General features: G+C 45.4%; 1 protein-coding gene across 18 annotated transcripts in view; it reads right to left on the reverse strand.

The window, feature by feature from the left end:
- Positions 1 to 24,032, reverse strand: part of zmiz1a (zinc finger, MIZ-type containing 1a) — a 445,305-nt gene that overhangs the window by 110,327 nt on the left and 310,946 nt on the right. Inside the window, exon 1 of one of the 18 annotated variants that reach the window (XM_087982381.1) lies at positions 864 to 1,109. The exons of 16 other annotated variants lie outside the window; for them this stretch is intronic. The gene's annotated coding sequence lies outside the window, so the exon portion shown is untranslated. Of the gene's footprint in view, positions 1 to 103; positions 259 to 863; positions 1,110 to 24,032 lie in introns of those variants that run through there. One more of the 18 variants, XM_087982382.1, reaches the window with a different exon arrangement.

The following is a 24,032-nucleotide window of genomic DNA, read 5'->3' on the forward strand; positions in this document are numbered from 1 at the left end:
CCATTTGACAACACAGCTAGCACACAACCTTACCCAGAATCCTTTTTCTATGAAGGACTTGAGAACCCTCCTTCCCCTCGTAGCCAAGGCAAAACCAACTTACCAGACCAAAAGCTGGCCACACTGCTGCCTGCCTCGCTCCTTGCCTGTGTCTCGTTTTCTCCAATGCATTAAAAGGCCACATATGTCTGCCTGCCTGTGCCCACTTCTAGCCAGCATTCAAGTGCTGCAGAACAAAGACAGCCAGGGGCTGCCTTCATCTCAGTTAACAGCCAGCCAGCAGCTATTTTCCAGTCCTCTCAGGGCGTCCAGCTCTCTGCATGTCCAGCTACCGCACAATACACATCAATTATTCATCCCTAGCCTCCTGGTTTCCAGGCAAAACCAATCACAGATGGAGCCCACTAATGGAGCCAGGCTGTAGTTGCCAACAGGCTATTTGTACTCTCCTTCCAAACACTCCTGAGACAATGGAGGCAGAATGAAGTCTATCAAGACCTTTTCAGCTGGAGTCAAATAAACTTCACAGGCATTTATTGCAGCACATCAGCACACAAATGTTCTTGTACTTGAGAGAAAGGATTGATTCAAAGGATAATGCTCAGGTACTAAGAATGAAGAACAGGCTCTTTCTCTCCCTCTCTGTCTCCACCTTTTCTGAATCACACATCCCCCTCCCCTCCCAACACCTCCCCCCAAAAAAGCAAGCACTTATCTGTTAGTCTGACTGGTGTAAATTGATGATCCTCCTGTTGTCTACTGATCCATTTCTCTCTCCCCATGCATACACATCACACAAGCAGTCACAGCACTTTGCCAGAAGGGGAGAGAGAGAGAGAGAGAGAGAAATCCAGGCAGCTTACATTTCAAACTCTTTGCAGGGGTGGTGCACTTCACACAACAGACAGACACTCCGCTGGACCGCAGCCAAAGTCACAAAAGCTGATCAATTAATTCGACAGCCGACGGCCACAAGTGCCCGCAGTAAATTACCACGGCATCGGAGAGAGCAGGAAAAGCCTGCTCATTGAAGGGGGGAGAAAGCTGAACGCTGGGCTTCCCCCTTCAGAGTGCTGTTGTCTAAATCCATCAAACTAGTCATGCTAATTAGGGTACAGAGAAGGCTCTGCATTTAGGCAATGCTGGTGGCTTTCTGATGTGCAGAGTTGGAAGCAGTTTTTTTTTTGTTGCCTGGATTGTGGGGGTGGGAGGAGGGGTTAAGCAACCCTTGTCAACTGCATAGTCCTCTTTAAAATAAAACCCTCTAACAACACTGAATATTAGCAGAAAAGAATGAGAGCCACGGCGTTTGTGTCTTTTTTTTGTTACACACTGTCACTGCTAATTGCTTGTCTGTGAGAAAATACATAAAAAGGGAGAGAATTTGCAAGCTACTGTTCAATTGTGGCAGCCTTTCCTGATATTACATCCTGTGGCAACCACCACTTCCTTCACAGAAGCAAGCTACACACACACAAAATATATAGAGGCAGCCATTACTGAAGACTCAGCTACTGGGTTTAACTTCATTGACCTGCAGTCGAGATTGCTCTCACTGAATGAAGTTAAAAGGTGAACCCTGTGACAGGGGTAAATATCAGGTAACCTGTACCAAGGATACAGAAGAGGTCGCCATTCCAACATTGACACCCCACAAACCAAGTTTAACTCCTTGGAGAAAGTGAGGACTGCAGATGCTGGAGATCAGAGCTGAAAAATTCGTTGCTGGAAAAGCACAGCAGGTCAGGCAGCATCCAAGGAGCAGGAGAATCGACATTTTGGGCATAAGCCCTTCTTCAGGTTTAACTCCTTGCAGGTTATTGAGCTTGGCATGTTAAATAAACATTGGGAGGACAGAGAGAATCAAAACTCAAAAAGAAATGAATCCCAACTTAAATATCTACTCATCCCATCGCACAAACCATTCTGATGGTCACAGTTGTTGATCAATTCAGATTGACATAGACGCCTCTTTTTAAAAAAACAAAATTACCTCCCCCTTTGCTACATCCATCTCAGAGAACATATCACTCAAACTTCCAGACTTTCACATCTCTCTCAGCTCCTTACCAAGAAAAATAACTTAATGAAAGGAAAGAACCTGTTCAGAGGTTTTGTTGCACACCTCTGGAGCAATTGGAACTTGAGCTCGAGCCTCCTGGCGCAGAGTTAGGGAACACTACCACTACACAGCAAGAGACACTTCAAGGAAATTTGACATCGTGCTCGACTAAGGAATCAATTACGTGAAAGCAAAGGGGGCATTGGTTGGGGCTCAGATTTTGTTTTGTTACCTGGTTTCTCCAGTTTCTGCTCAACCACGTGAATGTGTGGAGGCCAGTGTCATTTCTCTTGGCATGACAGCCTTTCATTGACATGCCATATTCACCCTTATTGCACCATAGTATGGTACATCAGCCTGCAATAAGAGCAGACCCATTGATCTGATTCCTCTTTCCCCAGTACCCTGTCCTCTGGCTGCTGCCACTGAAGACAGTTTCTGCTTACTTACATGACTAAACCCATTCTTGTTTTTCAAATACTTCAATCTAGTCTTCTCTTGAACTTGATGAAGAGTCATCTAGACGCAAAACATTAGCTCTCTCTCTGCCTGACCCACCGTGAATTCCAGTACTTTTGTTTTCAGTGCAGATTCCAGCATCTGTAGTAATTTGCTCCTTCTCTTGAATTTCACTGGGTAAAGAGGAACAGTCCAATCTCCCCACCCAAGCCCCTTATTCCTTGGTACCATTCTGATAAATGCATTCTGCACCCTTTCACAGGCCTCAACTGCCCCTTTCACAGGCCTCAACTGCCCCTTTCACAGGCCTCAACTGCCTCTTACTCCAAACAGAGCACCAGAATTCAGAGCCTTCACTGATTGTCATTTGTTTTTGCATTCTGACATTCTGTTAGTAAAGTTGGGATACCTATTGCTTTTTAACAGCCTTCGCAACTTGTGTCCTGTTTTCAAAGGCATCCACACATGCTCACCCATTGTTATTGTTCTTTTATCCCCTTCCAAATTGCACCAGTTCAGTTTACATTGTCAAAGTTGAAGATATCATCATCCTGGTATTGCTGCTGTTGACAAAAATAAGTTGGGAGTACCAGCTTTTACTGTGCTGACCCAGATATCATTGGACTTCTGTCATTGCCTGATGGGTTTGTCAGTTTACAGTGGGAACTGGGAAAGCCTTAGGGGAACAGAATCCTCGAAGCCCCTTTCAGCAATCTTCTCCAAATTTAAATCTCCTCCCAAATCCTTTCTGTCACCTTTACTGATATCTTATGCACCTGTCTCTTCATTAGCATACATCATAGGGACAGGAGTAGGCCACTGAGCCCATTGAGTTCAGTCTGCCATTCAATGAGATCATGTCTGAGCTGATGATCCTCAACTTGACTTTCCTGCCTTTTCTCCATAACCCTCAATTTCCCTTACCGATTAAAATTCTGCCGATTGCTTGAATATACTTAACAGTCCAGAAGTCCTCCATGGTAAAGAATTCCACAGATTCACTATGCTTTGAGAGAAGAGTTTCCTCACCTCTGTCCTAACTGGGCAACCCCTTACCTGGAGATTGTGACCTCTGGTCCTCAAGTCTCTGACAGGTAACAACCTCTCTGTATCTACCCTGTCAAGTCTTCTAAGATCTTGTGTGTTTTGGTAAGGTTGTCTCTTAGTCGTGTGAACTCCAATGAGTCCAGGACAAATCTTAGCCTCTCCTCATACCCAGGATCAATCTAGTCAGCCTTCTCCAAGCAACCTCCAATGCCAATGTATCCTTCCTCAGATAAAGGACGAGTTCACATTTTCTATATTTGGTCTAACTAGCGCCTCATACAGTTAGAAAATTTTTTGTTTACTCCATTCTGTTTAAATAAAGGATAATATTTCATTTGCTTTCCCTCCTGACCATTGAACTCGAAGTTCGCTTTTTGCAATTTATGCATGAGAACCCCCACATCTCTCTGTTCTGCAGCCTTTTTCTCTTTAAATAATGTCTTCTATATAACAGGAGGCAACAGCTCCTGTATAATATCCGGCTCCTGCGTTCTTCTTCCCAAAATGCATAACCTCACATATTCCCGCATTATGTTCTGTCTGGCAAGATTTTGCCCACTCGCTTAACCTGTCTATATCCCTCTCCAACGCCATGTGCTATTATCTTATGAAGTGGCCTTATGTCTAGAACCTTGTCAAACATCTTTTGGAAATTCAAAAATACCTTATCAACTGGTCCCCCTTTATGTATCTTGCTTGTTATCCTCTCAAAGAATTCTATTACATTTGTCAGGCATGATTTCTCCTTCATTAATCCACACTGACTCTGCCTGAGTATATTATGTATTTCTTGTTATGTCCTTTATAATAAGTTCTACGATTTGCCTAATGACAACTCTCACTATTATAGGCTCAGAATGAGGGTGCACTATCTAGATGCACACAGCATCCCTATCTTGCCTTGCCTTTTGCAGTTCTCCTCCTCAGCCAATGATACAAGGCTCATATTAATTCTGTCTTGCCTTGCTGGTCAGCTCAGGCACAAGGCCAAGAAGCATGTCATGGTTGTCAACAGGCCTCAGTCAAGGGCTATGGAGGGGTACAGGACCAGGGGTTCCTGGCAATGTGTCAATAAGTCAAAAACAACCTCCGATACCCCTCCAGAGACTTGGGCATTGTTAGTCAGCCGGCCATTCGGCGTCTTCCCGGTCAGATGTTCTCCATGAGGGGTGAGATGCTGAATATCAGGCAGCCCACCACCACCTGGGTTGACTCTTTCTGCTCATGGAGGGCTGTTCTCTTTTTCTGAATGGGGGAGGAGTAGATGGTTGGCAGGTATTAAGGGAACTGAAAGTGAGTGGTCCCACTGTTCCTGTCAGTGCAGGTGGAGGGAGTTTTTCTGTGAAGGATTAGGCAGAACAAGGGAACACAGGGTGAGGGGTGTTTGGGACTTGTGATGGGTGAGGATGAGAGAGGGAAGGTGTTGCAGATAATCACCGAAGTAGTGGAACCTCCCTCCTTAATGGGAGATGGGTGCAGTAGCAGAGATGGAGTGATTGTGATATATTGGAGAGAGAAATGTTGGCACTTATACTAGTGGAATGGATAAGATCATTGACCATTCTTCTTCAGCTCTGGGCATTCCTCCAGATGGCTGAGACTGCACTGACCAGGCTGGCATGCTCTGGTGTTGTAGCCTCTACTGCTGTTCCTGGGCAAACAGGAAGTGCTGTCTCCATACTATCAGGTCCAGCAGGATCTCTTGCTTCCCACTCACCCACACAGCAGGGCACCAATGTCCCCCATCGGACGTGTCCAGGCAAATGTCAGGAACCATGCAAGGGCCACTCTGCACTGACAGCGCTTGTCTGGGTGCGTCTAAAGATGGCATTAGCATAAGAGATGCCAATGAACTCTGAGATACCTGCTAGGTGGCACATTGTTCTGGGAACAATATGTGGTAAGACAGGCCTGTAATCAGACATAACGGATGACATGGGGGCAGGCTTGGTTGTTAAAGAGACAAGTTTGATAAGATACAATGAGAAAATCCACTCGTTTTCACAGTGGACACCCTTTCAATACACATAACCAAAAAAACAGGTTGAGCCAAAAATTTCATAAGATTCAGCCCATCGTGTTTATTTCCTCTCATCCTTTTACCCCTGAGTATTTAGTATTTTTGGAATGCTAGTAGTGTCTTGTACGATGAAGACCTGATGGAAAGTACTTATGCAACTCTATCAAGTGGGACTAGATTAGGTTGGGATATCTGGGGCGGCATGTTGGCTCAGTGGTTAGCACTGCTGCCTCACAGCGCCAGGGACCCCGATTCGATTCCAGCCTCTGGCGACTGTCTGTGTGGAGTTTGCACATTCTCCCCGTGTCTGCGTGGGTTTCCTCCGGGTGCTCCGGTTTCCTCCCACAGTCCAAAGATGTGCAGGTCAGGTGAATTGGCTATGCTAAACTGCCCATAGTGTTAGGTGCATTAGTCAGAGAGAAATGGGTCTGGGTGGGTTACTCTTCGGAGGGTCGGTGTGGACTTGTTGGGCTGAAGGGCCTGTTTTCACACTGTAGGGAATATGATCTAATCTAACATATATGAGTTGGACTGAAGAGTCTGTTTCTGTGCTGGATATCTCTATGACTCCAATCCCTGTTATTATAACTACAGCCTCATTTTATAAGGGGCTTGGGTTTAGCCATGTCTCTACTTTTGATATTATTTGCTTTTGCACTTATTTTCTCCCTTTTTTGTTAATAATCATCTTTTGCCGTTTTTTTTTACTTTCTCAATCCTTTCAACACAACATCAGTCGACGCCACTTTCAATTCCCACTTCCGGGATTTCTCTCGTCAGCTTTGAAACATTTTCCCAAAATCCTTCCTTTATACGAAATGTTCAGTCATCATTTTGACAGCTTTGCTGCAGGTATCCACTTCAGGAGGGATCGCTCTGTCAAAAGTGTGGTAGAATGCAGAACTTGCTGATTGCAGGGAGTAGGTGTAACAGTTTCACAGTCATCCAAAGTCATCCGATTTGTTCAGAACTTGTGAGGCTTCTACTCCTGTTGTGTCAAAGCATGCGTGCTGCCACTGACATTCAAACAAAACAAAAAAAAACTTAAACTGTCAAACTTATTAAATATTTCTGAAGTGTGTACGGCACCAGGTGGCACGGTGGTGCAGTGGTTAGCACTGCTGCCTCACAGCGCCAGAGACCCGAGTTCAATTCCCGCCTCAGGCGACTGACTGTGTGGAGTTTGCACATTCTCCCCGTGTCAGCGTGGGTTTCCTCCGGGTGCTCCGGTTTCCTCCCACAGTCCAAAGCTGTGCAGGTCAGGTGAATTGGCCATGCTAAATTGCCCATAGTGTTAGGTGAAGGGGTAAATGTAGGGGAATGGGTGGGTTACGCTTCGGCGGGTCGGTGTGGGCTTGTTGGGCCGAAGGGCCTGTTTCCACACTGTAAGTAATCTAATCTAAAACCAACTCGCAACGTAGCCCTTTGCAAAACATCCATTTGTAAATTTGCTCTGCATTAGCTCATCTGTGATTTCTTCATTTGTGAGCTTTAATATCAGTGTCATTCATGGATTATCTATATCCCACAGTATCCTCGGTCATTTCATTTATCTGAAACCAGCCAAACTAAGGTTGGGTAGATTTGATTAGCAAACAAGTGCTCATTCATTTCCATCCTAAAATAATTCATTTTTATAGGGTGGCACGGTAGCTCAGTTGTCAGCACTGCTACCTCACAGTGCCAGGGACCTGGGTTTGATTCCAGCCTCAGGTGGATTGCCTGTGTGGAGTTTGCACATTCTCCTCATGTCTGCATGGGTTTGCTCGAGTTTCTTCCCACAGGCCAAAGATATGCAGGTTAGGGTGAACTGGCTATGCTACATTGTCCCATAGTGTCCAGGCTGGATGTGTTAGCCATGGGTAACCCTGTAGGCCAGGATTACAGGGATAGGTCTGGATGAGATGTTCTTCGGAGGTTCGGCGCCAACTCGATGGGCCATCAGACTCTTAAAAATTGGAATTGAGGGAAATAACTATAACCCAAGAAGTTAAACATACAGGGCTATTTTGGCTAGAGACGAGAATGTGATGCTGAAAATGCACTACAGGTCAGGCAGCATCCGAGGAGCAGGAAAATTGACATTTTGGGCAAAAGCCGTTCATCAGGAATGAGACTGAGTAAAGAGGATAGTGAGATAAGAGGGGGGGGGGCGGGTTCTGGGGATAGGTCTGAAGAGCTTCAGGGCAGAGGAGATGACCTGAGGAGTGTGGTAAGAGACAGACTCACTGAGTTCCTTGGTAAAAACAATGACTGCAGATGCTGGAAACCAGATTCTGGATCAATGGTGCTGGAAGAGCACAGCAATTCAGGCAGCATCGAGGAGCTTCAGCAAGGAGCTTCACTGAGTTCCTTGTAGAGAGAGGAGGAGAACTTCTTCAAGGGGGGCATCCTTGGAAGAGGCTTCGCAGTGAGGTTAAAATCAACTAGGAGAAAGTGAGGACTGCCGTTGATGGAGATTAGAGTCTTAAGTGTGGTGATGGAAAAGCTGAAGACAGGGAACAGGATTGGACTGCTCAACATGAAGCTAGTGGCAAAGATATATTTGCGGGGGAGCTCGGTAAGTGTATGAGCACAGGTCCTGGGAACATATGTCTGTTTTTGTTCATTATCCCACTTCAGAAGATAGTGGATTATTTGGCAGAATTTTTTCACTGTGGACAGCACTGGGCATTCTGTGTCTCTGTGTCTGTGAACCTGAGGGCTATTAGTAGGCTACTCAACCACAGGAGCAATCACAGTTGGATCAAAACTATGCTCTGAGAAGGCATCAGGTAGTTGGGCTAGAAGTTCGAATACTGTACAGCATTCAATATATTCCAAGAGTATTTTGTTGATAACATGAGCAGATCGAACAAGTAGATCACTGTTGGCCTGTCAGCATTTTCTCAGAGTCCAGTTGGTCTGACAGTTGGTCAGGTGGCGACAGAGTAGATATGTATCATCATGAAAATTTAGACAATTCAAGCTGACTGGGAGTCTCATATCTGACTGAGCTCCGCATAGCTTTAGCATCCTGTAATTGGTGGTTCACCTAAACATCATTATTCTTTGCACTGATGATGGATAACATATTGTGTCTATATTGTATATTAAAAGATAAGGCATCTGGCTCAGGGTCGCTTGCCTGCCTGCATAAATCCATTCCCCCAGGGCCTCTGTCTCCTAAATACTTAGCCAAAGAGCATGACATCATTTTCCTACAGACTGCTGTTTCAAAAACAGTGCTGTGTTCTCAGAACTACAACAGCAGGGGCGTGGAAACATTTAATTACACGACACATCTGTTAAAACCTTTACCTGTGCTTCCAACCTGCGTCTTTTTCTTTTACACAGGCAACAAAGCACATCCCTATTGAGCTGCACCTTAAACACCAGACACACTGAGGCAACCCTACCCTTCTAAACTGGACTGTTTACAATCGGAGATTGATTGTCCAGCAAAATTTGGTCTCATGCTGTTGGAGGAGATAATTAAAACCCAACTCTGATTGTACTGTTAGGACTGGTGTCCCTAATCAATCAAGGCTTGGTGGGGGGCTATGCTCATATTTATTGCGTGTTCCTGCTGCCACTTGGCTTCCATTTTATATCATGACTTATGTCTTCTGACCTGTTAGAACCCTCATCAGTCAAGAGTACAGAATGTTCCAGAATCACACCTACCTGCCTCAACGTCACATGAGTTGAGCCACAGTGCCCTGGGGCCATTAATTATTTTAATTTTGTAGCATTCCAATGCTTCGATGTTCTGCATTGTATGGCTCGGTATTACGCTCAGGTTGACTGGCTCTCTTGTTTTTTTTTTCTCTTCCTCCCTTCGTCTTGCCATGTACAACACAACGGGGCAGGGTTTGGTTAGCTCAGCTGGCTGGACAGCTGGTTTGCGATGCTGAGTTACACTAACAAAGCACAAGTTCAACTACCCCATTCCAGCCACAGTCACCATGAAAATCCTGTCTACTCAACCTTGCCCCTGGCCTGAGGTGACCTTCAGGTTAAACTCACCCACCAGTCAGCTGACTCAAATGAAAGGGAGATGGCAGTCCTCTCGGACAACAGTAACTTTCTCTTTTACAACGATGCAGAGAATGATTCTTACCTTGTCAAAGAAATCTGGACTTCAGTTTAAACCTCACTCAGGCCAGCCTCCATGAACTTATTCACCAGTTCCCTCTCCCCACTTCCAATTTTATCACCTTTTCATTTCAGGAGTTAGATATTTTCATACTTGGATTGGTTAGGCCACTTTTGGAATACTATGTTCAATTCTGGTTCCTGCTAGATGAAGGATGTTGTGAAACTTGAAAGGGTTCAGAAAAGATTTACCAGGATGTTGCCAGGGTTGGAGGGTTTGAGCTCTAGGGAGAGGCTGAACAGACTAGGGCTGTTTTCCCTGGGGTGCCGGAGGCTGAGGGGTGACCTTATAGAGGTTTATAAAATCATGGATAGGATAAATAGACAAAAGTCTTTTCCTTTGGGTGGGGCAATCCAGAACTAGAGGGCATAGGTTTAGGGTGAGAGGGGAAAGATACAAAAGAGACCTAAGGGGCAACGTTTTCACGCAGAGGGTGGTACATGTATGGAATGAGCTGCCAGAGGAAGTGGTGGAGGCTGGTACAATTACAACATTTAAAAGGTATATGGATGGGTATATGAATAGGAAGGGATTGGAGGGATATGGGCCAAATGCTGACAAAATGGGACTAAATTAATTTCGGATATCTCGTTCAGCATGGACGAGTCGGATGGAAGGATCTATTTCCATTCTATGACTCTATGTTGAACAAGAATTCTCAAGCCTTCTAAAAGAAGCAACTTAGATGAAGGAAAAGGGATGATTCCAAGATTGGGGCCAATAGGAAAATCTGATACAAAGGTCAAGATTATAACACGATCTCACTGAATGTGGATCTCCACTCATCCACAGCACTGACACTGCCGAGTCAGATACATTTTAACCGCCGCACTGAGACAAAATCTTGGAAACAGCAGGTCAACAATACAAATCAAATATTTCCACACTCCATGTTAGCCTTCTGGGTGAAGCAGACAGTACGGTGTCAATTCATGCTTAATTATAGGTGTGGGATTAGGAACAGAATCCAATGGAATGGGATTACGAACAGAATACTACTTTTCAGTTTATACCTTGACAGACAGCAGACAAAAAACTTTCATGTCTACACAACAGTGACTAGAATTCAAAAAAGCGGGTTAGATAAAGGAGGTCGAGGAATAAAAGTTACAATTCTTGCAAGCATGGAATTTACCTTCTCTAACTTTGCAGAGTTAAGAAAGATGATAGGTTTCAGGTGTCAGCTTGGCTCAATTGGTAATTATTTGCAAAGTACTTATGGCTTGGGGTGCACACGCCTTGAATCTCATGCGGTGTGGGTTTGAGATTTTACTGCAAGAATTTTCATTTGGGTGGAGCCATTCACATCCCCATGCACTTCACAGTTTACCAGTTGCTTTTGAAGTTAACCACTGGTCAGAAATTGTAGTAAAATTACAGTGCAAAAGAAAATCAGTTATCTAAAGAACTGACGGGGCTTATGTTTAATATGCTAATTGAAGAGCAGCCCTTCTGGACAATGGAGCACTCCCTCAGCACTGAACTGACATGTCAACAAGTCCCTGCCTCACAGGCAGTATGACCAGTGATCCAAGCTGATCTTTATTGGAGATGCCATTCGGCAGATTTCAAGGGGCCTAGCGGTATTATCGCTGGACTGTTAATCCAGGTAATATTCTGTGGACCTGGGTTCAAATCCTGCCACAACAAACAATGGAATTTAAATTCAATAAAAAATATCTGGAATTAAGAATCAAATGATGACCATGAATCCATTGTCGATTGTCGGAAAACCCCATCTAGGTCACTCATCCCCTTCAGGAAAGGAAACTTCCATCCTTACCTGGTCTGGCCTACATGTGACTCCAGACCCACAGCAATGTGGTCAACTCTCAACTGCCCTCTGGCGCAATTAAAGATGGGCAACAAATGCTGGCCTAGCCAGAGATGTCCTTATTGGATGAAGGAATTAAAAAAAGGGATTCTACCAGAATTCTTTGATTCAACGATCAAAAGGAAGCTCCCACTAATGCCCTGAGAAACAATTCATCCTCAACAGAAACAAATCTATAACTTGTTGTTAACCTTCCTGTTGTTTACTGAAAATGCTGGCATGAAATACACGTTAGATTTATGCAAACAACTAGCAAATCCATATGAGAGACCTTTTTCTGAACTGATTCAGCCTGATTATATGTGCATCCATAAAGCACTGCATTAATATACAGGATCATCACTGGTAAAACTTGTTTCCTTTTTATAAACATTGCTCACTCTTGGCTTCCATGTCATATGTTGGGCTGGCTATTTCTGCGTGAGTGCCATAAACTTCCAAAGTAACAAGCGATTGATATTTTTTCTGCATAACTAAAGCTCACACAAACAATTATATGTTCGTGGAAAAATGACAATGAGGGAGATAGGATGGGGTGGGGCACAGAAAATAGATAGAAAAGGCAGGGAAGCTACCTCTAACTCTCTGCTTGCAACCAAATAAAATCAGATGTGGTCCTGACTTGAGCCTCAAAGGACAGATTACTGAGTCAACCAATTGTTACAAGTGACATTGCAAACCCTCGTTCACAATGGAGCAAAAGACAATGCATTTGAAAAATGTGAGACCACCCAGGAGCAGGAAGGAATGTTCAAATGTTGGATGGGGATCCCTTCCCTGCTTTGAAATTGCACATTCTGCATTCATTCGGCTCGAGTGTTTTTTTTTGTGCATGTGATAAGCTCATGTAATTTATACCATGACAAGATTGGCTTTCCATCTGGCCTTTTATGTAAAGTCCCCAGGCTGCTCACAAGTCGGTGTAAGGAACAGCACACACAGCCAGGAATCCAAAGATTAAGAGGGATAATTTAAAGAATGATCCAGGAAATGAGTTTTAAAGGAGCTGGTGGGTGTGAAGAAGTGGCAAGGTAGCAGTAGTTAGTGAGGTAGTTCCAGAGACGAGCATGAGCTTTCTGCTGGTAGTAGTCAATGGTGGCAGTAGAAAGAGGGCAGAGTGATTGGAAGGAGAAGCAATTTATTGCAGATGCTGGAGTCTGAACTGAAAACAAGAAACGCTGGAGATCACTGCGAGTCAGGCAGCATCCATGGGGAGGGAGGATCTAGACGACTCTTCATCAGTGATAGGAAGGAGTGCTTAAATGAGGATCCAGGTCTTGAATAAAGATAGGCTCAGTGGGTTCATGCTCAACAGTGTCTAGAAGTACAGAATCCCTCCAGAGTGGGGATAGGCCCTTCAGTCCAACTGACCCTCCAAAGAGTAACCCACCCAGACCCATTCCTCTACCCTATTCCTCTACACTTACCCTAACTAATGCACCTAACCTACACATCCCTGAACACTGTGGGCAATTTAGCCAGGCCAATTCACCCTGACCTGCACATCTTTGTGATTGTGGGAGGAAACCAGAGCACCCGGAGGAAACCCCACACAGACACAGGGAGAATGTGCAAACTCCATAGTGTCGCCCAAGGCTGGAATCGAACCTGGGTCCCTGACGCTGTGAGGCAGCAGTGCTAACCACTGAGCCACTGTGCCACCCGTCTAAACCTTCTCTGACCATCCAAGTCACTCAGTTGGTGGCAACCTTCACCCTTGAGTCACATGTTTGCAACATTAAGTCCCATTCCAAGACTTGAGAATGTGACCAATGTGTTGATCACCTCCTCTGCAGCACGGAGAACGTTGCATGGTCGGTGGAGTGAATTTGAAGGAGTTTAACGGGTCTGTGTGCTGTAGTGTAAAGTTCCGAAGCAAATGGCTCCGTCTGGTATCCTCAACAAACCAACAATTTAAGTGGTTGTTTGTCGAATTTTCTGGGATCCTGCCCACATGTACATTCATTGCTATCTTTTACTTGCATAACAACAGTTACTATATTTAAAAAGTAACTTATTTGGTTATGAAATGTTTTGTGATTTCTCAAGCATTTGATAAAACACTGTGTAAGTGAACATTCATTCTTCAGTGAAAGACAATGGTGAAAGCAAATAGACAGTGGAGAACACTGGCACCTGGACTGGAAATATTTGCCACTCTTGTGAAAGTATTAACCCGGCCACAATTAAGGCACTCCATTTAAGTGCACATGTCACTACAGCACTGCGTCTCTTCCTTTTGTGATGCAAAAATATGAATGCGATGCTGTATTTTACACAAGAATTGCGAAACAGGTCAGTCAGCATCTGAAAGAGGAAGGTGAGTTAATGTAACCATTCACTCAACTCTGACAGCAGGCTACACCCAAATGCCAAGAGACCTCCATCTACTACATCCAAACCATGAAACCCTTTTGCAAATGCTGATCGACCCAGCTGTTTTCCCCTTTTCTTACTGAGTGAGTTCATGGCTTCATTTTGTTCCTGTACATTGCTGATCGATGCAAGGATCAGTGTCAACTGAATTCTGAATCAACTCAAAGCTGCATTTAGTAATTCTGACCTCTGATTTTGAAATAAGGAGAGATGACAATCCGGATCTGTGATTATATAAAATATCTGTTATTTCACAGTTGCAATTACATCAGAACATTCAAACATTCCCCCCCCCCCCCCCCCAACTCCCGCACATCACGTAGTCGTAGGCATCCATTCTGCATTCACTGGCCATATGTGGTTCAGACTCAGAGTTTACAAAGTACTGCTTAGAAATGCTTGGTACATGCAGTGTGCCATATCCCTTTGAATAGGATTAAGTGTAATCGATGACCCGAAAACAAGCTGCCCACTCTCCTTTCGGTCAACACCGCTCTCAGCAGTCAGACAAGACCTTTAAAAGGCAAGAGGCGCTCCAGATGATCAACAGGTTTGGATGCTTCTGCTGTTCGGTCAGACAGCTGCAGCTCAGAGCTGCGTTAACCTGGTTGACAGACGGTAAACCAACCAACTAGAGCCTTCTCCAGCTTCCATATCACGGCAACACGGCCTTGCAAACCTGGCATAAGTTGACCGAGGTCCAACACAGTCCTGCAGTTTAGAAACTGCAGAATGAGTTGGGCAAAAGTAGATAGACAAAAGTTGGCCAGCAGAACAATTTCAGCATTGCTTCAATCCTGAGCATGAACCATGACTGAGAGGGCTTTTCTTTGTTATACTTTTCTAAGACAGCTCAATAACAAATGGAATCTAATATCCAACCATATGGAAGGCAATGACATAGTGGTACTATCGCTGAACTGTTAATCCAGAGACCCAGGTATTGGTCTGGGAACCTGGGTTCAAATCCCACCATGGCAGATGGAGGAATTTGAATTCAATTTTAAAAACCTGGAATTAAGAGTCTAATCATGACCATTCTCAATTGCCAGGAAAAACCCAAATGTCCCACTAATGTCCTTGAGGGAAGGAAACTGCCATCCTTACCTGGCCTACATGTGACTCCAGCCCCATAGCAATGTGGTTGGCTCTTACCTGACCTCTGGGTAATTAGGGATGGGCAGTAAATGCTGGCCTAGCCAGTGACACCCACATCCCATGAATAAATAAAGAAAATATACACATGCAAACAGGAGGGGATGTGGTGAAACAGCTAGGAATTGGATAAAGATCTGGAGGCCCCAAACAACTCGATAGGGATGAAACTAGTCTTCGTTAGTTGCGTGGAATCAACTCATTATGAATTGGCAGTCCATTACTGTGGCTCTCTGTTTTCTCTACTCTATTCTATCCCTAAGTCAGGGATAAGATCAACACCAAGTGGGAATCAGAACTGCGTGCGGCTCAGCCACGCAATGGATGAGCTCCCTGTGTCATCGGCTAATTGACTGATAATAGAAGAAACAGGAGCAGCAGTAGCTCATTGAGTGCATCAAGCCTGTTCTGCTATTCAGTGAGTCCATGGGCAATCTGATGGGTGGCTTTAGCTCCATTTTGCTTCAGATCCGCATAGTCCTTGACTCTAATCTCAATCAAAGTGCAAGCAAAGGAAGCAAAGCTACATTAGGGTTGGAAAAGGTTTCCCAATTGCCTTGCAATGTCTTTGGGATGTTACGGAGGCAAATGTGGGACAATGGATTTAGGTCACAGGGCAGCCAGAGTCTGGCTAAATGGTGAAACAGGCTTTTACGGATAAATGATCTTCCCTCTTGTAGCTAGGTTCATTAGATATATTCAAGAGGGAACTGGACATGGCCCTTGCAGCTAAAGGGGTCAAGGAGGATAGCGAGAGAAAGTGAGAATGTGATAGTGAGATTGCACGATCAGCCATGATCATATTGAATGGTGGTGCAGGGCTTGCAGGCCTACTCCTGCACTGATTTTCAATATTTCTATGTCATGAGATCAGGTGGCATTTTGCACTTGACCTGGAGACCAAAAATCAGAATTTCGCCTCCTGAAACAGTTCTATGGGGTGGAGCTCAGGAGGTGATATACGATTCATTCTCAAGCCCCTTCACCCCAAAAGTACAGCACCATCCACCGGGTGGGTCACATGTCACTAAAACTATTTCATCTCCCCAATTTGCCCCAGGCTCTGGGCTCCGGCCAAAGAGACCAAGAATAACCTTCAAAAGGTCAAACACAATTAGCATTTGCGGGCAGCACGTTGGCTCAGTGGTTAACACTGCTGCCTCACAGCGCCAGGGACCCGGGTTCAATACCAGCCTCGGGCGACTGACTGTGTGGAGTTTGCACATTCTCCCAGTGTCTGCATGGGTTTCCTCCCACAATCCAAAGATGTGCAGGTTAGGTGAATTGGTCACACTAAATTGCCCATAGAATTAGTCAGGGGGAATGGATCTTGGTGTGTTACTCTTCGGAGGGTTGGTGTGGACTTGTTGGGCCGAACAGCCTGTTTCCACACTGCAGGGAATCTAATCTAATCAATCCTCGTGTTTTGTCCTGCCACATCCAATGTTTCAACAGGTCCTTCCTACCACTAGACGCAAGGGCATTGAATACAAAAACACTGAAAAATCCCCACCTCGTTTCAGACTAAAATAAGGCACCAGCAACAAACATTCGTTGGCATTAAACAGTTACATTTTAATTTCTGATCATTTCCAAAGTGGGCAGAACCTTAAAGAATGTGGCACATTTTTTCAATAAAAATTCAGGCAATAGAAATTTACAAACACAATGCCCTGCTTTCTCATGTATATTGTTGGCTGGGTCAGAGGTCTATGTAAATGTCAAGATATTGCTTTCAGTTTGGATCTGAGTTAACCTGGAGGTGTGAAGGAGGCAGGTGGGGCTGAGATATCAGTGGAACGAGGAGGGGCTGCTACTCAAGAATGTACAGGGTCAGAGCACTTTGGTTTGAAAAAGCAAAAGGTTAATCTGAGAATTATAAACCTCTCAGCAACATATGACTAAGCCAACGAGTGGCAAGTTGCAAAATTTAAACATACACACAGGGGGGGGGGGGAAAAAAGCACACTGACAGGATAAGGGTGGAATACAGCAGTAATTCTGATTGTTCCAAGCCAATTTCATTTTAATTCTCCAACACTGTTCCTTTTCAGGATTTTTTTGTAAAATGAGCTCTCCATCAAACACCCTGAAATGACAGTATACTAAGCTAGAGTAATAAACCAGATCAAATTGGTCCCGGACTTTATTGCAGAAATAGCCCAAGGGGTTAAAATGCTAGCCAAGCCAAACTATGCTCTGCAAGCAGAACCCTCAGTCACGCCTATTTTAATATCATTCGCTGGTAAGTTCGAGTCTAGTCTCAGAGAAGGCTAACCTAACAGCTAGAAGCAAGCCGCACGGCGAATCGAAAGATCTTGTATGAATGCTGCCAGCAATGGGTGCTGGTTGTCTGGTTACAAGGCAAGCACAAAGCGACTGTGACCAAGCAAGTTTGGCAACTGAGAAACCCTATTAAAAATCATGGCATAGTCGCAGCAGTTATAGATTTGACTTCCAGCCAAATCCCAGAGAGCCAGGTTCAGGAGACCAGCTGTGACCCAGCGTGATCCCTGAACAATATGGAACTGGGGAGGGAGGGAGGGACCTGGCTCCCTCAGTGACTTTGGCAACACCCAGTTTCATTACGTCTCTTCCCACCTCGAAGGCCTCCTGACTGCTTTCCTCACCAACTAAACTCGTGGCCACCGGTATATGTTGGTTTCTGCTGGAACCATCCGGTTTGCTTTCAGCAGATCAGCTTAGCTTGTGTTGTCAGTTAACCCTTTCAGACCACCATACAACAGCCAACCCTTCTCCCATTCCCAGTGTGGAACTGTTCCTGCTCGCCACCTCCCTCCCTCCCTCCCTCTATGAAGCAACATGGCATCATTTGTTTATCGTCTAACTATAATTTCTTCCCTGCTGCTCTTCCAAGCAACAATTAATATCTTAAACATACAAATGAGGACAGATTTTCCAAATTACAGCCAGAGAGATGCACAGCATTGGAAACAGACCCTTTGGTCCATATATCCATGCCGACCAGATATCCTAAATTAATCTAGTCCCATTTGCCAGCACTTGGTCCATATCCCTCTAAACCCCTCCTATTCATATACATTATCCAAATTGTACAAACTGTTTGCCAACAGTTTATTAAGCAAAATAAAATCTAATCGTTTCCCCTTCTCTGCTCAGTTCCATTATGATTTCCATCAGGAGCTGGAGTCAAAAGGGCAGTGTAAGTTGCAAATAAACACTCCTACAGTAATCTCACTACTTGCACGCTTGCAAATTTTACACATACGCACACACAAGCAGTGAAGTTCAAAGACACACACTGTGTGCTGGGAGATCAGCCTCAGTCACTGGAGTTTCTCCCTCCCAGGCTGCACCTTCCTATCTCCCCTGCAGTTAGATTTTTGCAGCCCATCCAACAACAACATAGTGGCGGAATTCAACACCGTGTCATTTACTACTGACAGCGAGGGCCCGCACGTCTCTCCCGAATACCACGGCGGTATAGACACTCAACAGCCTGGAAAGCAAGAGTAGCAGCACAGGAGGGCGAAATATCTGTTAAACATTGCGACACTGTTGAACCACCACTGCCTCCACCCCATATTATCCCCCTCCTCCTTTTAAGTCAGTTAAAGCTAGCCTAAGACGGGAAGATCGTGGAGCAGTCAGGAGAGTCTAACTGAATGGCATGCTGTGCCACATTGAGTTAAACAGTTCATAACATTTCGGCATCTGTTTCGATGTAGCTCAGGGCACGTATTAAAGTTGCTTTAAATTCTTGCACGGCTGCCTATTTTTTGGAAAAAAAAGCAAATTAAGGCCCATTATCTCCTCCCCTATCTCTCACACACATTCCCCCCTGACCCCGCCTTTTAAGAATTCCTTGTGCCTGTTCAAGCGTGAATATCTAGAATACGCCATTGTGAACGAGAGAAGAGCCATGATGAAGCAGTTTGCTTTCAGCCAAAGGGGAAGATACCATCATTCAGGGGAGGGAGGGGGGAAACCTGTGTGCCTACAACATGGATTTCAACACCACTACAACACAACAAGAGGCACGATATAAACAAAAGGGCAACCCCAGAATACTCTTGCTCTGTCACACTCTGTTGGGGATGGCTGTCAAACACTAGGAACATGCATTGTATGTGTGGTTTTGCTGACAGACTGCGCAGGGGCCCCCTTGTTTAGCCACAACCACTCACACTGGCTACAGCAGACTTCACATAATCACAGATTTAATAAAAACAGTCTAATCCCTCCCGCATGAGGTCATGATTCCATAAGCAGCAGGATGCCCTACCTTGTTCCTGTCACATACTGGCCCAGACACAGGCTGGGGCTCTTTGCTGGACCTATTTCCTGGTTCAGACACTCCACCAGGGCTGAAGCACTGCACTCACCCACAATCCAAAGATTCCCCGGGTGAATATTTCTTTCTCCTTGGAAATGAAGTTCCGATTTAACCCATTCACTGGCTCACCGCTGCAGAGCAGCACCAGTCAGGCAATTTTCAAAATAATCTTACTTTATTCACTTGTGGGATGTGGCTGTCACTGGTGGGGCCTGCTTTTCTGGCCCACCTCTTCACCTGACAAAATGGGCAGCGTTCCGAGAGCTCGTGATTTCAAATAAACCTGTCCCACCATAAGCTGGCATCGTGTGACTGGTGATCTTGTCCACTCCAGTCCAACACTAGCACTCCCTTATCATGCCCCAGAGAAGGTGGGGGTGACCTGCCTTCTTGAAGCGCTGCAGTCCACGTGCTGTAGGTTGACCCACAATGCCTGAGGGAGGGAATTCCAAGATTTTGATCCAGTGACATTGAAGGCACAGCGATATATTTCCAAGTCAGGATGGTGAGTGGCTTGGAGGGGAACCTGCAGGAGGTGCAGTGTTCCCATGTATTGGCTGCCTTTGTCCTTCGAGATGGAAGTGGTCGTGGGTTTGGAAGGTGCTGGCTGAGGTGAAAGCTTAGTGGGAATGGTTCCCTTAAATGTTTGGAGCTGCAGTTTGGGTTTTTGCCACACTTTGCTGGGAAGCAAGGTGGAACCAAAAAGCAGAGAGTGAGACAGGTTCAACCATGAGCCAGTCCTGAAATAGCCAAGCTCACCGAGAGGCTGCAGTAACCAGGGAAGCTGCATGTTCAGTACTACCGGAAGGAACAACCAAGTCCAACTCCTCAGCGTTCCCCCCGACAATGACTTAAAGTCACATTCACAGCACAGACCGTTCAGCCCTTTGTATTGGTATCCATGTGCCTCACAAATTTCCCATCACCCTGACTGCATATCCTTCTACTTGTTATGACCTCAGCTTATTTATCCAGCTTCCCCTCCCCACCACCCCCACCCCTGCCAAATACAGGTACCTATACTCGATTCTCCTTAATTGCACCTTGTGGTACTAAGTTCCACACACTAATCACTCTCTGTGTCAAAGGTTTTCCCCCGAGCTCCTTATTAATAACTTGTGGCTCTGTTACACTCATGTACGCTGAGAATGCAAACATAGCTTCGCCCGCTGGCGGGTTTGCCCATGGGGTTGTGCAGGGGCTGTAGAAATGTCCAGACAACCTCCCCAATGAGCCTCCACCCGCCCTGATCTACGTTCAATTCTAAGATCGGGACAATCAAGGCGTAGCCTTGCACAGCCTTTCCCTCAGATGAAGTCCAATTAATGACCCATTAAAGAGTCTCATCCTTGGTCTCACTTTTCAGGGATGTCATTCTTCAAACATGGTGAGGGAGGGGGGAGCTGCTTTCCTCAGCCTCCTCTGAAAATCTGGGGTACAGCCCCAAAACAAAATATGCCCCAACTCAATCCCACCTCATAAGACTATATAACAGTGGGAGTACAAGTTGACCATTCATCTCAGCAAGGCTCCTCGAATGTTCGATGAGATTATGGCTGAGTTGATAATCCTCAACGCCACTTCCCTGTCTTTCCACCCACCCCCCTCTCCAAACCTTGGTTCCCTTCCTGATTACAAATCTCTCTCAGCCTTGAATGTACTGAATATGTGCCAGCCTTGATAGCCCTGCGGGAAAGATTTCCACAGAGAAGAAACTTCTCCTCATCTCAGTCTTAAATGTGTGACCCCTTCTTCTGAAATAACATCCTCCGGTCCTAGAGTTTCTCACAGTAGGAAGCAATCTCTCAGCATCGACTCGGTCAACTCATTTTAGAATCCTAGGTGTTTTTGTCACAATGTCATTTACTGCATCTGTTGCACCCGGGTGTGGTCTCCTCCACATCTTGGAGACAGGATGCCTTCATGCGGATAGTTTCAGAGGACATCTCCGGGACATCCACACCCACCAACCCCACCGCCCCGTGGCTGAACACTTCAACTCCCCCTCCCACTCTGTCAAAGACATGCAGGTCCTGGGCCGCCTCCACCGCCAAATCGTCACCACCTGACGCCTGGAGGAGGAATGCCTCATATTCCGCCTTAGGACCCTGCAACCACACGGGATAAATGTGGATTTGAACAGCTTCCTAATTTCCCCTCCCCCTACATTATCCCAGTCCCATGCCTCCAACTTGGCACCACCCTCCAGACCTGTCCATCACTGCCCCCCCCTGACCTATCACCTTCTCCCTCACCTTCATCCACCTATCGCTTTCTCAGCTACCTTCCCCCCAACCCCAACCCCCTCCCATTTATCTCTCAGCCATGACCCACAAGCCTCATTCCTGATGAAGGGCTTATGCCCAAAACGTCGATTCCCCTGCTCCTCGGATGCTGCCTGACCGCTGTGTTATTCCAGCACCACACTCTCGACTCTGATCTCTAGCATCTGCAGTCCTCATTTCCTCCTGTTTCTGTCGCTCAACCCAGAAATAGCCAAATCACCCAGCCTTCCCTCACTACACTGAGACCCCCACCCCCCCTACATGTACCTACTACGGGACTCTTGGGACAGCTTCTGATGCTGCTGAAACAAGAAAGGTTCCAGGTTGCAGCCTCTCTCTGAGCTGCTGACACTAAGCGATGGGTCGTAGTCCCATCTCCAGTCAATCATTTCTCCTTGGGGCAGTAACCAGCTGTAGGATTGCATGCACCAGCAAAGGTTCAGCCTTCAGGTTGTGGGAACAGAATTCCTGCCATCCTAAAAAAAATTCCGACTCTCATTTCAGACTCAGAAGAGAAAACCTCTCCACTCCTATTGACACAAGGCTTGAATATTTGTCCTTTGCCCTTCATAATTCTATTGGGTCACCTGGTATCTTCCACTTTTCCTGAGAGAATAACTCCAACTCGTTCTGCCATCCCTAACATCTATACTCTGCAACTTCTGGCAAAAGTCTATAAGTATTTTCTGCACCTTCCCCACTGCCTGTAGAGTTAGTGATAGTTGTCTTTTCCCCAAGATGGGGAATTTCAATGCTGGGCGGCACATTTTTAAGGTGAGATCTTAAAAAAGACATAACAGGCAAATTGTTTACACAGAGGGTAGTCTGCGTGTGGAACAAATTTCCTGAGGAAGTGGTGGATGCGGGCAAAATTACAATGTTTCAAAGATATTCGGATGGATACATGAATAGGAAAGGTTCGGAATATGTGGAGCAGCAGCAAACACGTGGGACTAGTTTAGTTTGGGATTATGTTTGGTGAGGACTGGTTAGACCAAGTTTCTGCGCTGTATGATTCTAGAGAGCAGAAATGGGACACCGTTGTAATATAAGTGGCGTCTTGCAGAGATTCACCCTCATTTTTGTAGAGTTTACCTCTGCTCCTCCTGAAAGACCCAGGAGAGAATCAGAGAAAAATAAATCGCAAGAGGTCGACTGGTTACATGCTTAGAAGTATTAGGTTTCAAGTTATCGCAATTTACTAAACTGTGCTGTCCTCCAAAGATTCAGATTATTAAGGAATAGGGTACAAGGATAAAATTCCAAAGATGGAAAGTTGCTCAGAGCTTTGTAGGCAAGACAGTACAAGGTTAAAGGAAGCGAAGGACATCAGGATGAGGATAGAACAATCTAACTTGTCACTGTTGCTGTGATACTGCTGGGCCTATGAGGAATGAACAGGAGAGTGACACTATTTAGATAGCTCTTCCAAAAGGGTCTGTGGAGGGCCAATGGGCTGTCATTCTACAATTCTATGTTTGTTGTGGAAAAAAAAGCAGATGGCTCAGCCAACGATGGTGAAGAGAAGCATTGAAAAGGTTCCTGTTGATAATGTTAAATACCGAGGGGTCAAAGGTAATAAGTGTTGGGTGCTGATTGGTTAATTCAGCTTCTGTGTCTTTTTGGCACCAGTGGACAGCGCAGGGCTGGGTTCATTATTATCTCACTAATTAAATTTTAATTTAAATCCCCACGTTTCTCTTGAAATATTGATTTAAGTTACAGCACCCCTAAGGGGCCTTCTCACTTCATTTTCCTTTGCTGTGACCTGGTTAATTTGGTTTTCTCAAAAAAGAGAAAATTTCTCCAGCTGTGGATACTCAGAAACATGGAAAATGGAAACAGCGGTAGGCTATTCAGCCCGTCCAGCCTGCTCCGCCATTCCATAGGATCATGGCTGATCATCCAACTCTCGCAGTTTCTCAAAAGACCCTTAGTACTAAGAACTCTAACTCCTTCTTGAAAATGTTCAATGTTTTGGCCTCAAATGCTTTCTGTGGCAGAGAATTCCACAGGCTCCCCACTCTGTGGGTGAAGAAACTTCTCCGCGTCTCAGTCCAAAATGGCCAAACCTGTTTCCTGACGCTGTCACCACTGACTCCCCAGTCATCAGGAACATCCTTACTTGCTCTTACCCTGTCTAGTCCTGTTCGGATTTGATAGGTATCTCCGAGATCCCCCTCATTCTTCTGAAGTTCAATTCAATTAGTCCTAACCAATCCAGTCTCCAGACAGCCTGGCAGTGATATAAACTCTGTGATGAGCAGTAACACAGTCTCCGTCAAGTCTCAGTTTATCCTTCAGTAAAAGGCTAGGAGGTCCTCTAACTGAAAGGATA

The sequence above is a fragment of the Chiloscyllium plagiosum genome, unplaced genomic scaffold (genome assembly GCF_037043375.1).
Source record: "Chiloscyllium plagiosum isolate Xiang-an unplaced genomic scaffold, Cpla_swu_hap1 HiC_scaffold_43, whole genome shotgun sequence".
Taxonomy (NCBI): domain Eukaryota; kingdom Metazoa; phylum Chordata; class Chondrichthyes; order Orectolobiformes; family Hemiscylliidae; genus Chiloscyllium; species Chiloscyllium plagiosum.